This window comes from Aquarana catesbeiana, linkage group LG05, assembly GCF_042186555.1.
Source record: "Aquarana catesbeiana isolate 2022-GZ linkage group LG05, ASM4218655v1, whole genome shotgun sequence".
Classification (NCBI taxonomy): domain Eukaryota; kingdom Metazoa; phylum Chordata; class Amphibia; order Anura; family Ranidae; genus Aquarana; species Aquarana catesbeiana.
Genome location: NC_133328.1, coordinates 178,537,414 through 178,551,139, shown reverse-complemented (window position 1 = coordinate 178,551,139; position 13,726 = coordinate 178,537,414).

Below are 13,726 nucleotides of genomic sequence, written 5' to 3'. Positions count from 1 at the left end.
GGTCCCTCTTTTGTGATCCTGGCCCCTCCATCCTGTTCAGTGCCCCCACAGTAAGAAGCTTGCTATGGAGGCACCGGAGCTGAGTCACAGCTCCGCGTGTCTATTCAGATATGGAGCTCCGCCGCCTCTCCTGATTGGCTAGCTGACTTTGACAGCAGTGGCGCCACTTCTGTATCCCAACCAATCAGGAGGGAGAATCTCGGATGGCTGAGACACTCGTGGACATCGCTGGACAGCGAGGGACCTAAGGTAAGTGTGAGGGGGGTCTGCTGCACACAGAAGGCTTTTTATCTTGATGTAACTTGCTTGTTTTGTGCTTTGCTTGCTTTGTATTGAGAGCAATGTGCAGCAAATCTATTCCTGGTATGTAATATACACATAGCATCTTTCAATGAACATTATCAGCCATAAAATTAGTGCAGCGCAAATATTCCTAAAATATTTAGTGCTAAAAATAATCCTCCAAAATGCAATATACTAATGATTCAAAAGTGCAAGTGCAACATAAAATATTTTACGTAATACTCCATTCAATTAGTATAAAAAAGTTGGTGCCAAAACAATCCCTTAAGCAGGTCTATAAACATGTGAAAGACACATTTGTATCAATAAATAAAATAAATAAAAGTCTCTTCTCTTTCACACGGGGCAGATCAGTCATGATCCGCCCCGTGAACACACGCTGGCTCAGCGGGGATCGCTCCGCCGATCCCCGCTGAGCAGGAAGATGACAGGTGCATCGCTGCACGCTGTGCAGCGACGGACCTGTCAGAGCGCCGCTCTCCCCTATGGGGGGATCGGATGATGACGGTCCGTAGTGTCCGTCGTCATCCGATCCGATCCGAAAACGGAGGGAAAAGTAGGTTTTTCCTCCGTTACACTTTTCGGATCGGAGCGGGGTCGGATGTCAGCGGACATGTCACCGCTGACATCCGACGCTCCATAGGGATGACTGTATGTCCGTTTTTCATCCGAAAACGGATGGATGAAAAACGGACATACGGATCATCCGTGTGAAAGAACCTTTAGACACATCCATGAATAATCTTCTTCCACCTCTGTGCAATGTGTCATAAACAATAGACAAAGGTGCTCATGTAATCCACCACCAGTGCTCTCTGGACACTCACCTCCAGTTTTTTTACCAGAAAGTCAAAACTTGCTGTTCCCCCTGGGGGTATAATCAATTCTGTGTGGATAAGACACCTCCAGCAAAGTACACCTGGGGTGGGGGACACCACTGACGAAGTCCACACCCAGGATGCAACGCATATGGAGTTAGGAGCTGACTAGTTGACACTATCCCGCGACCATTCCTAATCACAGGGCGGGGAGCTGGTGGATCTTGTTTGAGTTCATATCAGCTGACACGGCTCTTAGTGCCTTTTATGTGAGTGTGACGGCATATGTTTTAATTGGCAAGACTAAAGCTTTTAGATAGAGAGCACTAGACGTTATGTTTTATATTTTGCATTGCCTTGATCCCGTAAAAACACCTGTGAAGGAGGGAGCCAGGTGTAGTTTGCTGGCGGAGTCTTATCCACACAGAATTGATTATACCCCCAGGGGGAACAGCAAATTTGAACTTTCTGGTAAAACAGGAGTCAAAGCTCTAGGTGAGCAGCCAGAGAGCACTGGTGGTGGATTACACGAGCACCTTTGTCTATTGTTTATGACATTGCACAGAGGTGGAAGAAAATGATTCATGGATGTGTCTAAAGCTGGATACACACCATACAACTTTTGTTGTTCAATTTCCTTTAGATTTACCTTCAACTATGTAGTGCAAGGGCCTGCCTGATTGCATACAAATTGAAAGTGTTTAGGTTTGACCTCATATATGGTTTTGGTAAATCTAAAGAAAATTGTATAGTGTGTATACAGCTTAAAGCGGAGTTCCACCCATTTTGTATACTTGATGTCACTTGCATACCCATTGACCATGCTTTTACTAATAGAAATAGTTTTTTTTTTTTCTGGCATGTAAATACCTGTTATTTAGGGTTTCACCCGCACTTCTGGCATTTCCCCACCTAGGCGATTCACAAGGGCTCCTGGGATAGCAGCGTCATGTATCCCAGGAGTTCTTGTGAATCGCCTACTGACGAAAGCTTGCATTATTTACAGACGGTATGATGCGAATGTGTCTGATTGACAGGTTGGTATAGCAATGGGGTGGAAACTTCTGCCGATGCCGACATTGCTATGGCAACCTGTCAGGGAGACGGAGAGCCAGTGGCGGCATTACTGCACATGTGTGAAATCGGGAGGAAATCCCGTAAATGAAGACAGGAGGGCTTCAGATGCCCACAGCTTAAATGCAACTTGCCTGCTTCCGAGATCAGTAGATAACAAACCATTTATAAAGAAAGTAAAATTACAACACATGTTGCAATTGATAATGTTACATGTTTGGACAAATGCAGAGCAGTTTTTTTTTTTTAAAAGTGTTTGGGGGATTTGAGCTCAGCTTTAAGAGACTGTTTTGTTATTTGTTGGTACAAATGTGTCTTTCACATATTTAAGGAACGTGCTTAGGAGATTGTTTTGACACCAGCTTTTTTTTTATACTAATTGAATGGAATGTTACGTAATATTTGGATATTATGTTGCACTTGCACTTTTGAATCAGTAGTATTTTGCATTTTGGGGGATTATTTTTAGCACTAAGCATTTTAGGAATATTTGTGATGCACTAATTTTAAGGCTGATGTAAGACAAAAGTGAGGTGAAAACACTTTTTTTGGTGCTGGCAGCAATTACTGCAGATTCACTCCTGCGTTTCTACATTTGTAGTGTATATATAAAAATTTCTTGTTTATGTTTTTTTAATGATTTTTTTTTTCACAGTATTGTTTCACAATTATTCACAACACACAAGTTTTTGAAATATAGGTTGCGCTGATTAATACATAGATACTGTATCATCTTTCAATGAACATTTCCTAAAATAATGCTGCCTTTTAGTCAACCCTTGTCTGTGAGATCTGTGTATTTTTTTTAAGGACAATACTTTGATATTTATTTCCTGCTTATTGTTATTCTTTGGTACATCTTGGTTCGCTTTCTGAAGCCACTAATTCATTGTGTTGAAATTAGCTTCCATGTCCCCCCACTGCTGTCAGCAAAAGCCAGTGATGAGGGAGCAGTGGGCAGGGCTGAGTCCCGCTGTCTGTGTATATAGACACAGACAGTGAGGCTCAGGAGTGAGCTCACACAAGTGCCCCCATAGAAAGCGACACTTGCGGGTGAGCAGGGGCGCTGGCAGGGTGCCTGAGAAGAGGAGATTTGGGGCCACTCTAAGTATAAACCTGTTTGCTATTTTGAAAAATACAAACATAAAAATTAAAAAGCATTTACAATCACTTAAACATGGTTGTAAACCCTTACATATACCCAGTGAAGTGACTAGCTTCAGGTGATACACAGAGATTAAATCTATTCTACATACTGTAAGTTGTCTTCTCTACAGCTGTTCAAAGTGCAGAATTCATACAGCTTGTCTAAGCTTTCAGAAAGCAGGGTGCTAAAGTTGTATTTTTAAGAACTCAGTGAGATCTGATTGGAGGGAAGGGGACACACCTGCTTCACACAGCAACAAAGCTGAGGCTGTCAATTACAGGCTGTGTGTTTGAAGCTTCCTGACCTGTCACCTTTTTTTCTCTGTGTCAGGAGCACTTGTCAGAAGTCACTCATGCAGATAGCAGAGGAACAAAGCAGCAGACAGGAATGACACTTGGTGCTCTGGATTCAAACAAGTACACACTATAGAAGGATATGCTTTGTTCATATATCGTGTCAGAGGTTTACAACCATTTTAATTTTTAGAGAGCTTTATAGAAATTGGCCAGCAGCAGGACAATTTTTCATCAGTGAGAATAAGCACAGCCACAGTGAACTACAGGCTAATTTCTATCTGACAGTCAAAGTGAGCTTATTACCTTTCGATGAAAAAGAATTTGTTGCGGCTAAAGCTACCAAAAAAAAAAAATTCGAACTCATGTCAATCAGATAATGTTGCTGCTGTATGTTAGTCAAGGTAATTGTAAAAAAAAACAAAAAAAAAAAAACAATTCTGCAGTCAAATGTGCACTGCCAGTGTACACTTTTGCTGAGACTGTCCATAAAAATCATACTGTTTAGTAACACCATGTATAGGTCCCTTTCACACGTGCCTTCAGTTTGTTTTATCAGTTCAGTCATGTTTTTTCAAAGAAAAAAATGATCAGTTTTTTATCAGTTCTTTACATCCACTTAACCACTTGAATCAAGTTTGTGGTTTACATTAGAGCTGCACGATTCTGGATAAAATGAGAATCACAATTTTTTTTGCTTAGAATAAAGATGATGATTCTCAAGGCATAACATCATCGTTCACATTTTACAAAAAAATTGGGCTAACTTTAATGTTTAGTTTTTTTTTTAATTGATGGAAGTGTATTTTTTCCCAAAAAATTGTGTTTCAAAAACCGCTGCGCAAATACGTGTGACATAAAATAAAATATTGCAACAACCACCATTTCTAGCAAAAAATACAGATTTTTACTTGTAACCAACAAGTGTCAGAAAAAGGTTTAGTCTTTAAGTGGTAAACTGCCCTCATCTACAGAATGAAGTTCATTCCTTTGATCTAAGAACCAAGAGATACATTGTATCTCTTCATTACATTTCTGTGCTGAGGAATGTCTTTTTTTTATTTTGTCCGCTCTGGCTTTGCACTGTTTGGGCTCCATGCACACAGGACACTCAAAAAAGTCGTTCTGGATGTTGGATTGCTGGCAGGAAAACGCTGCTTTAAAAATGCGATTTTATTAGCGTTTTGCATTAGCATCAATGCGCATTTAGACGTGCTAGCTTTTAGCGGCGTTTCTCTGCCTCTATTCAAAATCAATGGTTCCCTATGGGAGCCCATTGATTTGAATAGAAGTTGCACCAGAAGTCAAATTGTGATGATCCAACTTGCGGTGCGATTAGTGTGCTGAGGATGAAGGGGAACCCCCGTCAAAATGCCAAAAATAAATTGCAAGGGGTCCCCCCAAAATCCATACCAAACCCTTATCCCAGCACGCAGCCCAGCTGGTCACGATGGGGGGGCGAGCAAGCGCCCCCCCTCCTAGACCATACCAGGCCACATGCCCTCAACATGGGGGGTGGGTGCTTTGGGGCAGGGGGGCCCTGCGCCCCCCACCCCAAAGCACCTTGTCCCCATGTTGATGAGGACAAGGGCCTCTTCCTGACAACCCTGGCTGGTGGTTGTCGGGGTCTGCGGGGGGCTTATCAGAATCTGGAAAATCCTTTAACAAGGGGGCCCCTAGATCCTGGCCCCCCACCCTATGTGAATGAGTAGGGGATACATTGTACCCCTACTCGTTCACCTAAAATAAAAAGTGTAAAAAATAAACACAGTACACAGGTTTTTAAAGTATTTTATTATAGCAGCTCCGGCGTCTCTTCCGATTCCTCCTCCCCTCTCCGGTCCTTCTCGAATGACAACTCTTTCTTGTCGCTATTAAGTATAGAAAAAAAAAACGACAATTGCATTTAAAAGCTGACAATGACGGTCAGCGTAGGCAAGCGAGGGAGCCTGTTTGTACAGACTGCCCTCTCACTGTATGTACTGCTATACTGCTCTTCTGCCTTACTCTGCCACAACCCCCCAGTGACAGGTTGCCCCTAACAACCAATGCAAAAACAGATGAAAAACTGACCATTTGTCAGTTTACATCCGTTTTTCATCCGATCCTTTTTTTGACGGATGAAAAATAGGGCTTTCATCCATTCAAAAAAACAGATGTTGACAGAAGCGGATGAAAATAGATGATCACCTGTTGTCATCCGTTTTTCCATTGGAATGCATTGATGTCAGTTTTTCATCCGTCAATGGATGGATAAAAAAAACGGACGAACGGTATGTGTGAAAGGGGCCTAAGGCATGTTCTTTAATGGATTTGTGTATTTTTAATGTTGCCCTCTAAGCTGCCTGAAAAAGACCCTCTTCCCGATGTACAGTGTTTTTAAAAACTTTCTTGCATTAGCATATGTCCTCCATGGCATCGCCCAGATTTCCAGCCTTTTTTCTTTTTTTTTTTTTTTTTTTTACAGTAGTTGGCCTATTAATCCTAATATTTAAAGTGATTGTGAAGGTTGTTTTTATTTATTTATTTATTTTAATGACAAACATGTTATACTTCCTCTGTGCAGTTGGTTTTGCACAAAGCAGCCTGGATCCTCCTCTTCTCAGGCCCCTTTTTGCTGCTCCTAGCCCCTCCTTAATGCACAGAATGCATTACCATCTGCCTTTACAACTCCTTTAACAAGATAACACCTCCCCTGTTCCATAGGCGTCAATGGGAATCGCCTCAAAGTTTGGGTTCACCAAACCCTTGGCGAACCTGTGCAGATAAAGCATAGGAACTGCTTCTCAGAACTTGCCTTTCCCTAAAAATATCTACACTTGTGTGTTAGGGCTCCCTGGTACTAACTACCAATTTCTCATTTAAATCTCCCTGACTCATGGAATTTAAAGTTAATATCCAGTTATTTGAAACATATATAATAATTCTAAGAAATAACATAATTCTAAGAAATGGTTCCTTTTGAAAGATATAATTCTCTTTTTAAATAAACAATAATTGTTTTAAAAAAATAATAAAAACAAGTTTAATAATCATATTTAGGTTGCAGGTTCAGTGGTGTATAAATTATATCCAAAATGACTTTAAGTAGCTTCATGTTCTGTGACAGCTACCCAATGGTTAATTAAATCCAAAGGATACATGTAATGCACTGCTATAAATCCACTGTTTGTCGTATTTTGCCTATGTGTATCCTGTGACAGTCCACAGGTTGACACCATTAGGGTTAACAATCCCGGCGCCACCCACACTAAATAAAAGGACCTTTGGGAGAGCAGTGGGCAGACCTGAAGGAGGCCACGCCCTCTGAAACGCATGGTCATAGCAACCCTCAGAACGTCCCTTGTCAGCTGGCATGGCTCTGAGACATGTGATTGTGGAGGTGGGACCAGCCTCACTGAGGATTGGAACTCCCTAGCAGGAAGGAGCTGTTCACATGCAGCTTGTCTGCTGCTGTAAGCTGGGTCCCTTTTTTTATCTCAGCTTATACTATAGTTTTGCACAGAGCAGCACAGATCCTCCTCTTTTTCAGGTCTGTCGCCGGCTCTCTTGGTCAAAAATATTTGGCTGGGGTTGGGCTTAAATGGCATAGAGCTTCCTCCACCAGTTGTTTATTTCATAAAAATAATTCAAGAGATGGAGCTTGACTACAGGCATAGTATCTCCTATATAAACCCTGACATTATTATTATACAGGATTTATATAGCGCCAACAGTTTGCACAGCGCTTTACAACATCAGGGCAGACAGTACAGTTACAATACAAATCAATACAAGAATCATCAGAGGGCCCTGCTCGTTAGAGCTTACAATCTAGAAGACATAGACAAGGATCTACTGTGTGTGTTAACACCAATTCCATCCATCTTTTATTGTATGTTTTTAGCAGGTTTATGTTAGCATTTCCTATAAATATTTAAAACTGGAACCCCTGGTGTTTTGTGTATCATTCAAGATATTGGGGTTGATTTACTAAAGGCAAATCCACTTTGCACTACAAGTGCATTTGGAATCGCAGTGGCTGTAGATCTGAGGGGTAGATCAGAAATGAGGGGAAGCTCTGCTGATTTTATCATCCAATCATGTACAAGCAAAAATGCTGTTTTTTTATTTTCCTTGCATGTTCCCCTTAGATCTACAGTGGCTGCACTTCCAAATGCACTTGCATTGCAAAGTGGATTTGCCTTTAGTAAATAAACCCCAATGTTTTACAATGTACATTTGCCATGTCATAAATATGTTTGGTGCAGACAGGTCAAACCTTGTATGTACATCATTGCTCCACTGCTACCTGAAACTAAGCTTTATGATTCCTGGATGCTTCACGGCTGCATTAATCTTACTGGATTCTCACTGGATTGCATTACAGGTAATGTCTGCATCACAGGTACTCACAATATGAATTTTTTTTTTTTTTTTATATTTTTCTTTTTCTTTAGCAATAGTCAAGATATTGCCTATTTTCCATCACTGGTTTAGATTTTCTTTTCTCCTTTTATGTGTGCTAATTGCAAAGAAAAAAAAACATATTTTAATAGAATGTATGTTAAGCAGTAGTTAGTCCACTTAAAACTTGACTGTGTTTACCTTTAACCACTTCAGCCCCGGAAGGATTTACCCCCTTCCTGACCAAGCCCTTTTTTGCGATACGGCACTGCGTTGCTTTAACTGACAGTTGTCGTTGTTTGGGTACAAGTCGTGCGACCTTGTACCCAAACAAAATTGACATCTTTTTTTTCCCCACAAATAGAGCTTTCTTTTGTTGGTATTAGATCACCTCTGCGGTTTTTATTTTTTGCGCTATAAACAAAAAAGAGTGACGATTTTGAAAAAAAAAGCAATATTTTTTACTTTTTGCTATAATAAATATCCCCCAAAAATATATAAAGAAAAACTAATTTCTTCCACAGTTTAGGCCAATATGTATTCTTCTACATATTTTAGGTAAAAAAAAATCGAAATAAGCGTATATTGCTTGATTTGCGCAAAAGTTATCGCGTCTACAGAATAAAGCATAGATTTATGGCATTTTTATTAATATATATTTTTTTATTTGTAATGGCGGTGATCATGACTGCGACATTGCAGCGGGCAGATCGGACACTTTTGACACTATTGTGGGACCATTGGCATATTTATACAGCGATCAGCGCTATAAAAATGCACTGATTACTGTGTAAATGTCCCTGGCAGGGAAGGGGTTAAACACTAGGGGGCGATCAAGGGGTTAACTGTGTTCCCTCAGCATGTTCTAACTGTAGGGGGATAGGATCACTAGAACATGACAGAGATCACTGCTCCCGATCACTGTGAGCAGTAGATCCCTGTCATACATAGGCATCTCCCCGTTCTGCCTCTATGTGCCACAATCGTGGGCCATCGGCAGACATTGAGTCAGCGGGACCCGCTAGAATGCTCCCGCGGCGCGCGCACCCGCTAGAAATTAAAATTGCAGCACTATTCATCCTGTGAAACTGCAAGTACATTTGTTCTATGTGAATGGGGCAAACATTTTATTATGCTATTTTCTCTCCAGTTTAAATGTTTTTCTTCATACAGGATTAAGTGAACCAAGAAAATACTACATTATGGCCACTAGATGGAGGGGACAAATACTTAAAGATGAACTACAGTTTGCTCACATAATTTGTAATAAAAACATCTTTGCCATTCTGAAGCTTCCCTCCTTTATTATTTTATATATACTGTGATTCTGTACTTGCCAAATATGCTGCAGAAACTAAGTCTGGCTGCAGCCAGAACTGTGGGCAGCTGAAGCTGCTGCCTGTTCACTTTCTGGATTTACACAGACACACAGATGCACACCTCCAGCTCTCATAGGCCCTTTTATGATAAATTCCCCCCTCCTTTCCTGGCAAACGCTCACAAGCCTAGGCTAATGACCAGACAAGAAACAGGAAGTGAGCTGTATAACCGCTTCAGCCCCGGAAGATTTCACCCCCTTCCTGACCAGAGCACTTTTTGCAATTCTTGTAATTTAAAATGACAATTGCGCGGTCGTGCGACGTTGCACCCAAACAAAATTGACATCCTTTTTTCCCACAAATAGAGATTTCTTTTGGTGGTATTTGATCACTTCTGTGGTTTTTATTTTTTGCGCTATAAACAAAAAAAGAGCGACAATTTTAGAAAAAAAAACAATATTTTTTACTTTTTGCTATAATAAATATCCCCAAAAAAATTTATAAAAAAACACTTTTTTTCCTCAGTTTAGGCCGATATGTATTCTTCTACATATTTTTGCATAATAAAATTGCATTGATTACTGTAAAAATGTCACTGGCAGTGAAGGGGTTAAGTGTGTCCTAGTGTGTGTTCTAACTGAAGGGGGGAGGGGACTGTGCAGGGGAGATGACAGATCGCTGTTCATACTCTTTTTTTTTTTTTTTAAATTTAAATAATCTTTATTCAATTCTTCAGAACATATAAAATAGATTCTCATTACAAAAATTCTTAAATACATCATATACAAAACATTTTATATATATATTAACAAAAAAGAAAAATGTTACTGTCTAATTTTCCCCCTTTAACCCTTCCCACCCACCCCTATATCCCATATTCACCCTCCCCCCTATCTTAATCGCTATTTACAATATACCTTCATAAATACACTTAATACCGTACCTTCGTTACCTTATCTATTTCCTACACACATCTTACGTAGGATAACCCAGTTCCTCTAACCAAGGCTTCCAGATTTTTTAAAATTCCTTTAAGTTTCCTCTCCTTGCATATACTGCCCTTTCTTTCCATACTGTTTCAGTTACTGTTTTAAACCAGTCATCTTTTGAAGGGGTTTCTCTGCCTGCCATCTCTGTGCTATTAATTTTCTCGCCTGGAAAAGGCACCTTAGCACCGTTTTAGTTTTAATCTTCCCCAGACTCTCCCCTACTCCCAAGATACATAGTTTGGGGTCCATTCTGAGAGTCAGCTTAAAGATCTTATTTATGGTATCTAATATTTCCGTCCAATAACGGAATAATTTTGGACATTTCCAGATCATATGCATCAGGTCCCCTATATTCTGGCACCTAGGGCATTTGGCATCCCCCCTCCGCCCCCATTCAAACAGTTTTTTAGGGGTATAGTAGGTTCTATGTAAGAGCATTAAATATGACATCTTCTGGGCCGGCAAAACCGTAGCTTGGTTCCCTCCTGCCAGTATCTTCTTCCATTGTCCATCCGAAATTCTACCCAGGTCCCTTTCCCACTTACTTCTACACTTGAGCTTCCCTGAACCCATAATGATGTTGCTACATATATATGGATAAAGTTCCGCTATGGATCCGCTGGATCCACCAGAACTATTTATTCTTTCAAAAATGGGGGAGCTATTCCACCGCAGACCTTGTTCCCCGAACTGAGCTTTTAAAGCATGTCTAATTTGTAAATAATTATAATATGAGTAGTTAGGTATCTCAAACTCTTCTTTTAATGAGGCAAACGCTTTAAGGGAACTGCCATTATATAGTTGGTCCAAGCTAACTATGCCCTTTGTTTACCATATCTTAATTTTCCCCATTGGCCTTAACTCTTGTAAGTTCTTATTGTCCCATAACGGGACACCTTTAACCATACCCCCCATTCCCCTCAGATCCTTTATGGTCTTCCAAACTTTTATTATTAGCTTAACCGTAGGGGGTCTTATGTGGTGCCCCTATAGTCATCAGTCCCCCATTATTTTCTCCTTCAGGGTCAGTTACTGATATCAAATGTTGTAGTTGGGCTGCTAAGAAGTAACCCCGCGGGTGTGGTACTGCCAGGCCCCCCTCTAAAGTTGATAATTGTAAGGTTTGTAAGCTTATCCTAGATTGTCCACCTTTCCATATTAGAGCCCTTAGCAATGTATCTATTTTTTTATTTCCTATGAATCCATATTGGCGAGTCTGTATGAACAGACGATCTGTCTGTTCTCTCCTTAGGAAACTGGAAACTGTGTTTACACACACAGTTCTCGGTGTGCCCCAAGCGATCATGGGAGCCCCGCGGTGATTGCGACCGGCGGGCACTCGCATCGGCTCCATGGGCGAGCAGGGAGCGCTCGCGCCTCTGGCGGCACGTACGCGCCCCCTAGTGGCCATCTATATTACCAACTTAACATGACGGCGATTCGTGCAGCCGAGCCATGTTGCCGCAGTATAACTGCGGCTGCTGGTCGGGAAGCAGATAAGGTATTTACTGACAGAAAAAAATTGTTTTTATTATCTAAAGTTAAAACAAGGGCAGAAGATTTATCAGATCTAAAGTTGAAAAAATTACTGAAGGTATGCTTTAAAAAAAAAAAAAAAAAGTATTGATTTTTTATAATCAACTCCATCTAGAGGCCAGAATGGGGTATTTCCTGAAGAATAACATTTGTCCTGGAGAGAAAATAGCACAGCGACATTAATTTTTGCCCCCATTTGCAATGAAAGAATGTACATACAGTTTCACAGTACAGATAGCTTTGCGATTTTTTTTTGTTTTTAAATAAAAGCATTCCAAAGAGATTTATTTTCCAGCAGCAAATACAAAGCTGTGAAAAAGAATTCGCCCCTTTCTGATTTTTTTTTTTGCATATTTGTCAAACTTAAATGACTCCAATCATCAAAAAATGTATTATTACACAAAGATAACCTGAGTAAATACAAAGTGAAGTTTTTAAATGATGGTTTCATTTATTAAGGCAAAAAAGCTGTCTAAACCGGCCTGGCTTTATGTGAAAAAAGTAATTGCCCCCTAAACTCAAGCGTTTGCGATAACTGGCAATGAGTCTTTCACATTGCTGTGGAGCAATTTTGGTCCACTCTTCTTTGCAGAATTGTTTTATTTCAGCCACATTGGCGCGTTTTCCAGCATGAACGGCCAGTGTAAGGTCATAATACAGCATCTCAATTGGATTTAAGTCTGAGCTTTGACTAGGTCACTCCAAAACCTAAATTTTGCTTTGCTTGAACCATTTGGAGGTGGACTTGCTATTTCGGATCATTGTCCTGCTGCATAACCCAAGTGCACTTGAGCTTGAGGTCACGAACTGATGGCGGGACATTCTCCTTTAGGATTTTCTGGTGGAGCTCAGAATTCATGCTTGCATCAATTATGGTAAGTCGTCCAGGTCCTGAAGCTGCAAAACAGCCCCAGACCATCACGCTACAACCACCATGTGTGATTGTTAGTATGATGTTCTTGTTATGAAATGCTGTATTCATTTCATGCCAGATGTAACGGGACGCACATCTTCCAAAAAGTAAAGTTTTTGTCTCATTAGTCCACAGAATATTTGCCTAAAAGTCTTGGGGATAATCAAGATGTTTTTTGGTAAATGTGAGATGAGCATTTGTGTTCTTTTTGGTCAGCAGTGGCTTTGGCCTTGGAACTCTCCCATGGATGCCATTTTTGCCCAGTCTCATTCTTATTGTTGAATCATGAACACTGATCTTACCTGAGGCAATTAAGGCCTGCAGTTCTTTAGATGTTGTTCTGGGTTCTTTTATGACCTCCTGGATGAGTCGTCCTCATGCTCTTGGAGTAATTTTTGTAGGCTGGCCACTCCTGGGAAGGTTCACCACTGTTCCAAGTTATCTCCATTTGTGGATAATGGCTCTTCCAAAGAAATGGCTTTGAAACCCTTCCTAGACCGATACATGTTTGTTTCTAATCTGTTCTTAAATTTTTTTAGATTGTGGCAAAATGTGTGGCTTTTTGTGATCTGTTAGTGTGCTTCACTTTGTCAGACAGCTTCTATTTATGTGATTTCTTGATTCAACAGGTATGGCAGTAATCAGGCCTGGGTGTGGCAAGTGAAATTTAACCCAGCTTTCCAAAAACTTGTGGTTAATCACAGTCCACAGTTCATTCATGAGTCAGCATGAGGGGGGGGGGGCATTACTTTTTCACATAGGGCCAGGCAGGTTTGAAATGATTTTTTCCCTTAATAAATGAAATAATAATTTAAAAACTGCATCTTGGATTTACTCGGGTTATCTTTGTGTAATATTAAAATTTGTTTGATGATCTGAATCATTTAAGTGTGAGAAATATGCAAAAAAAAAAAAAAAAATCAGGATGGGGCAAATACTTTTTCACAG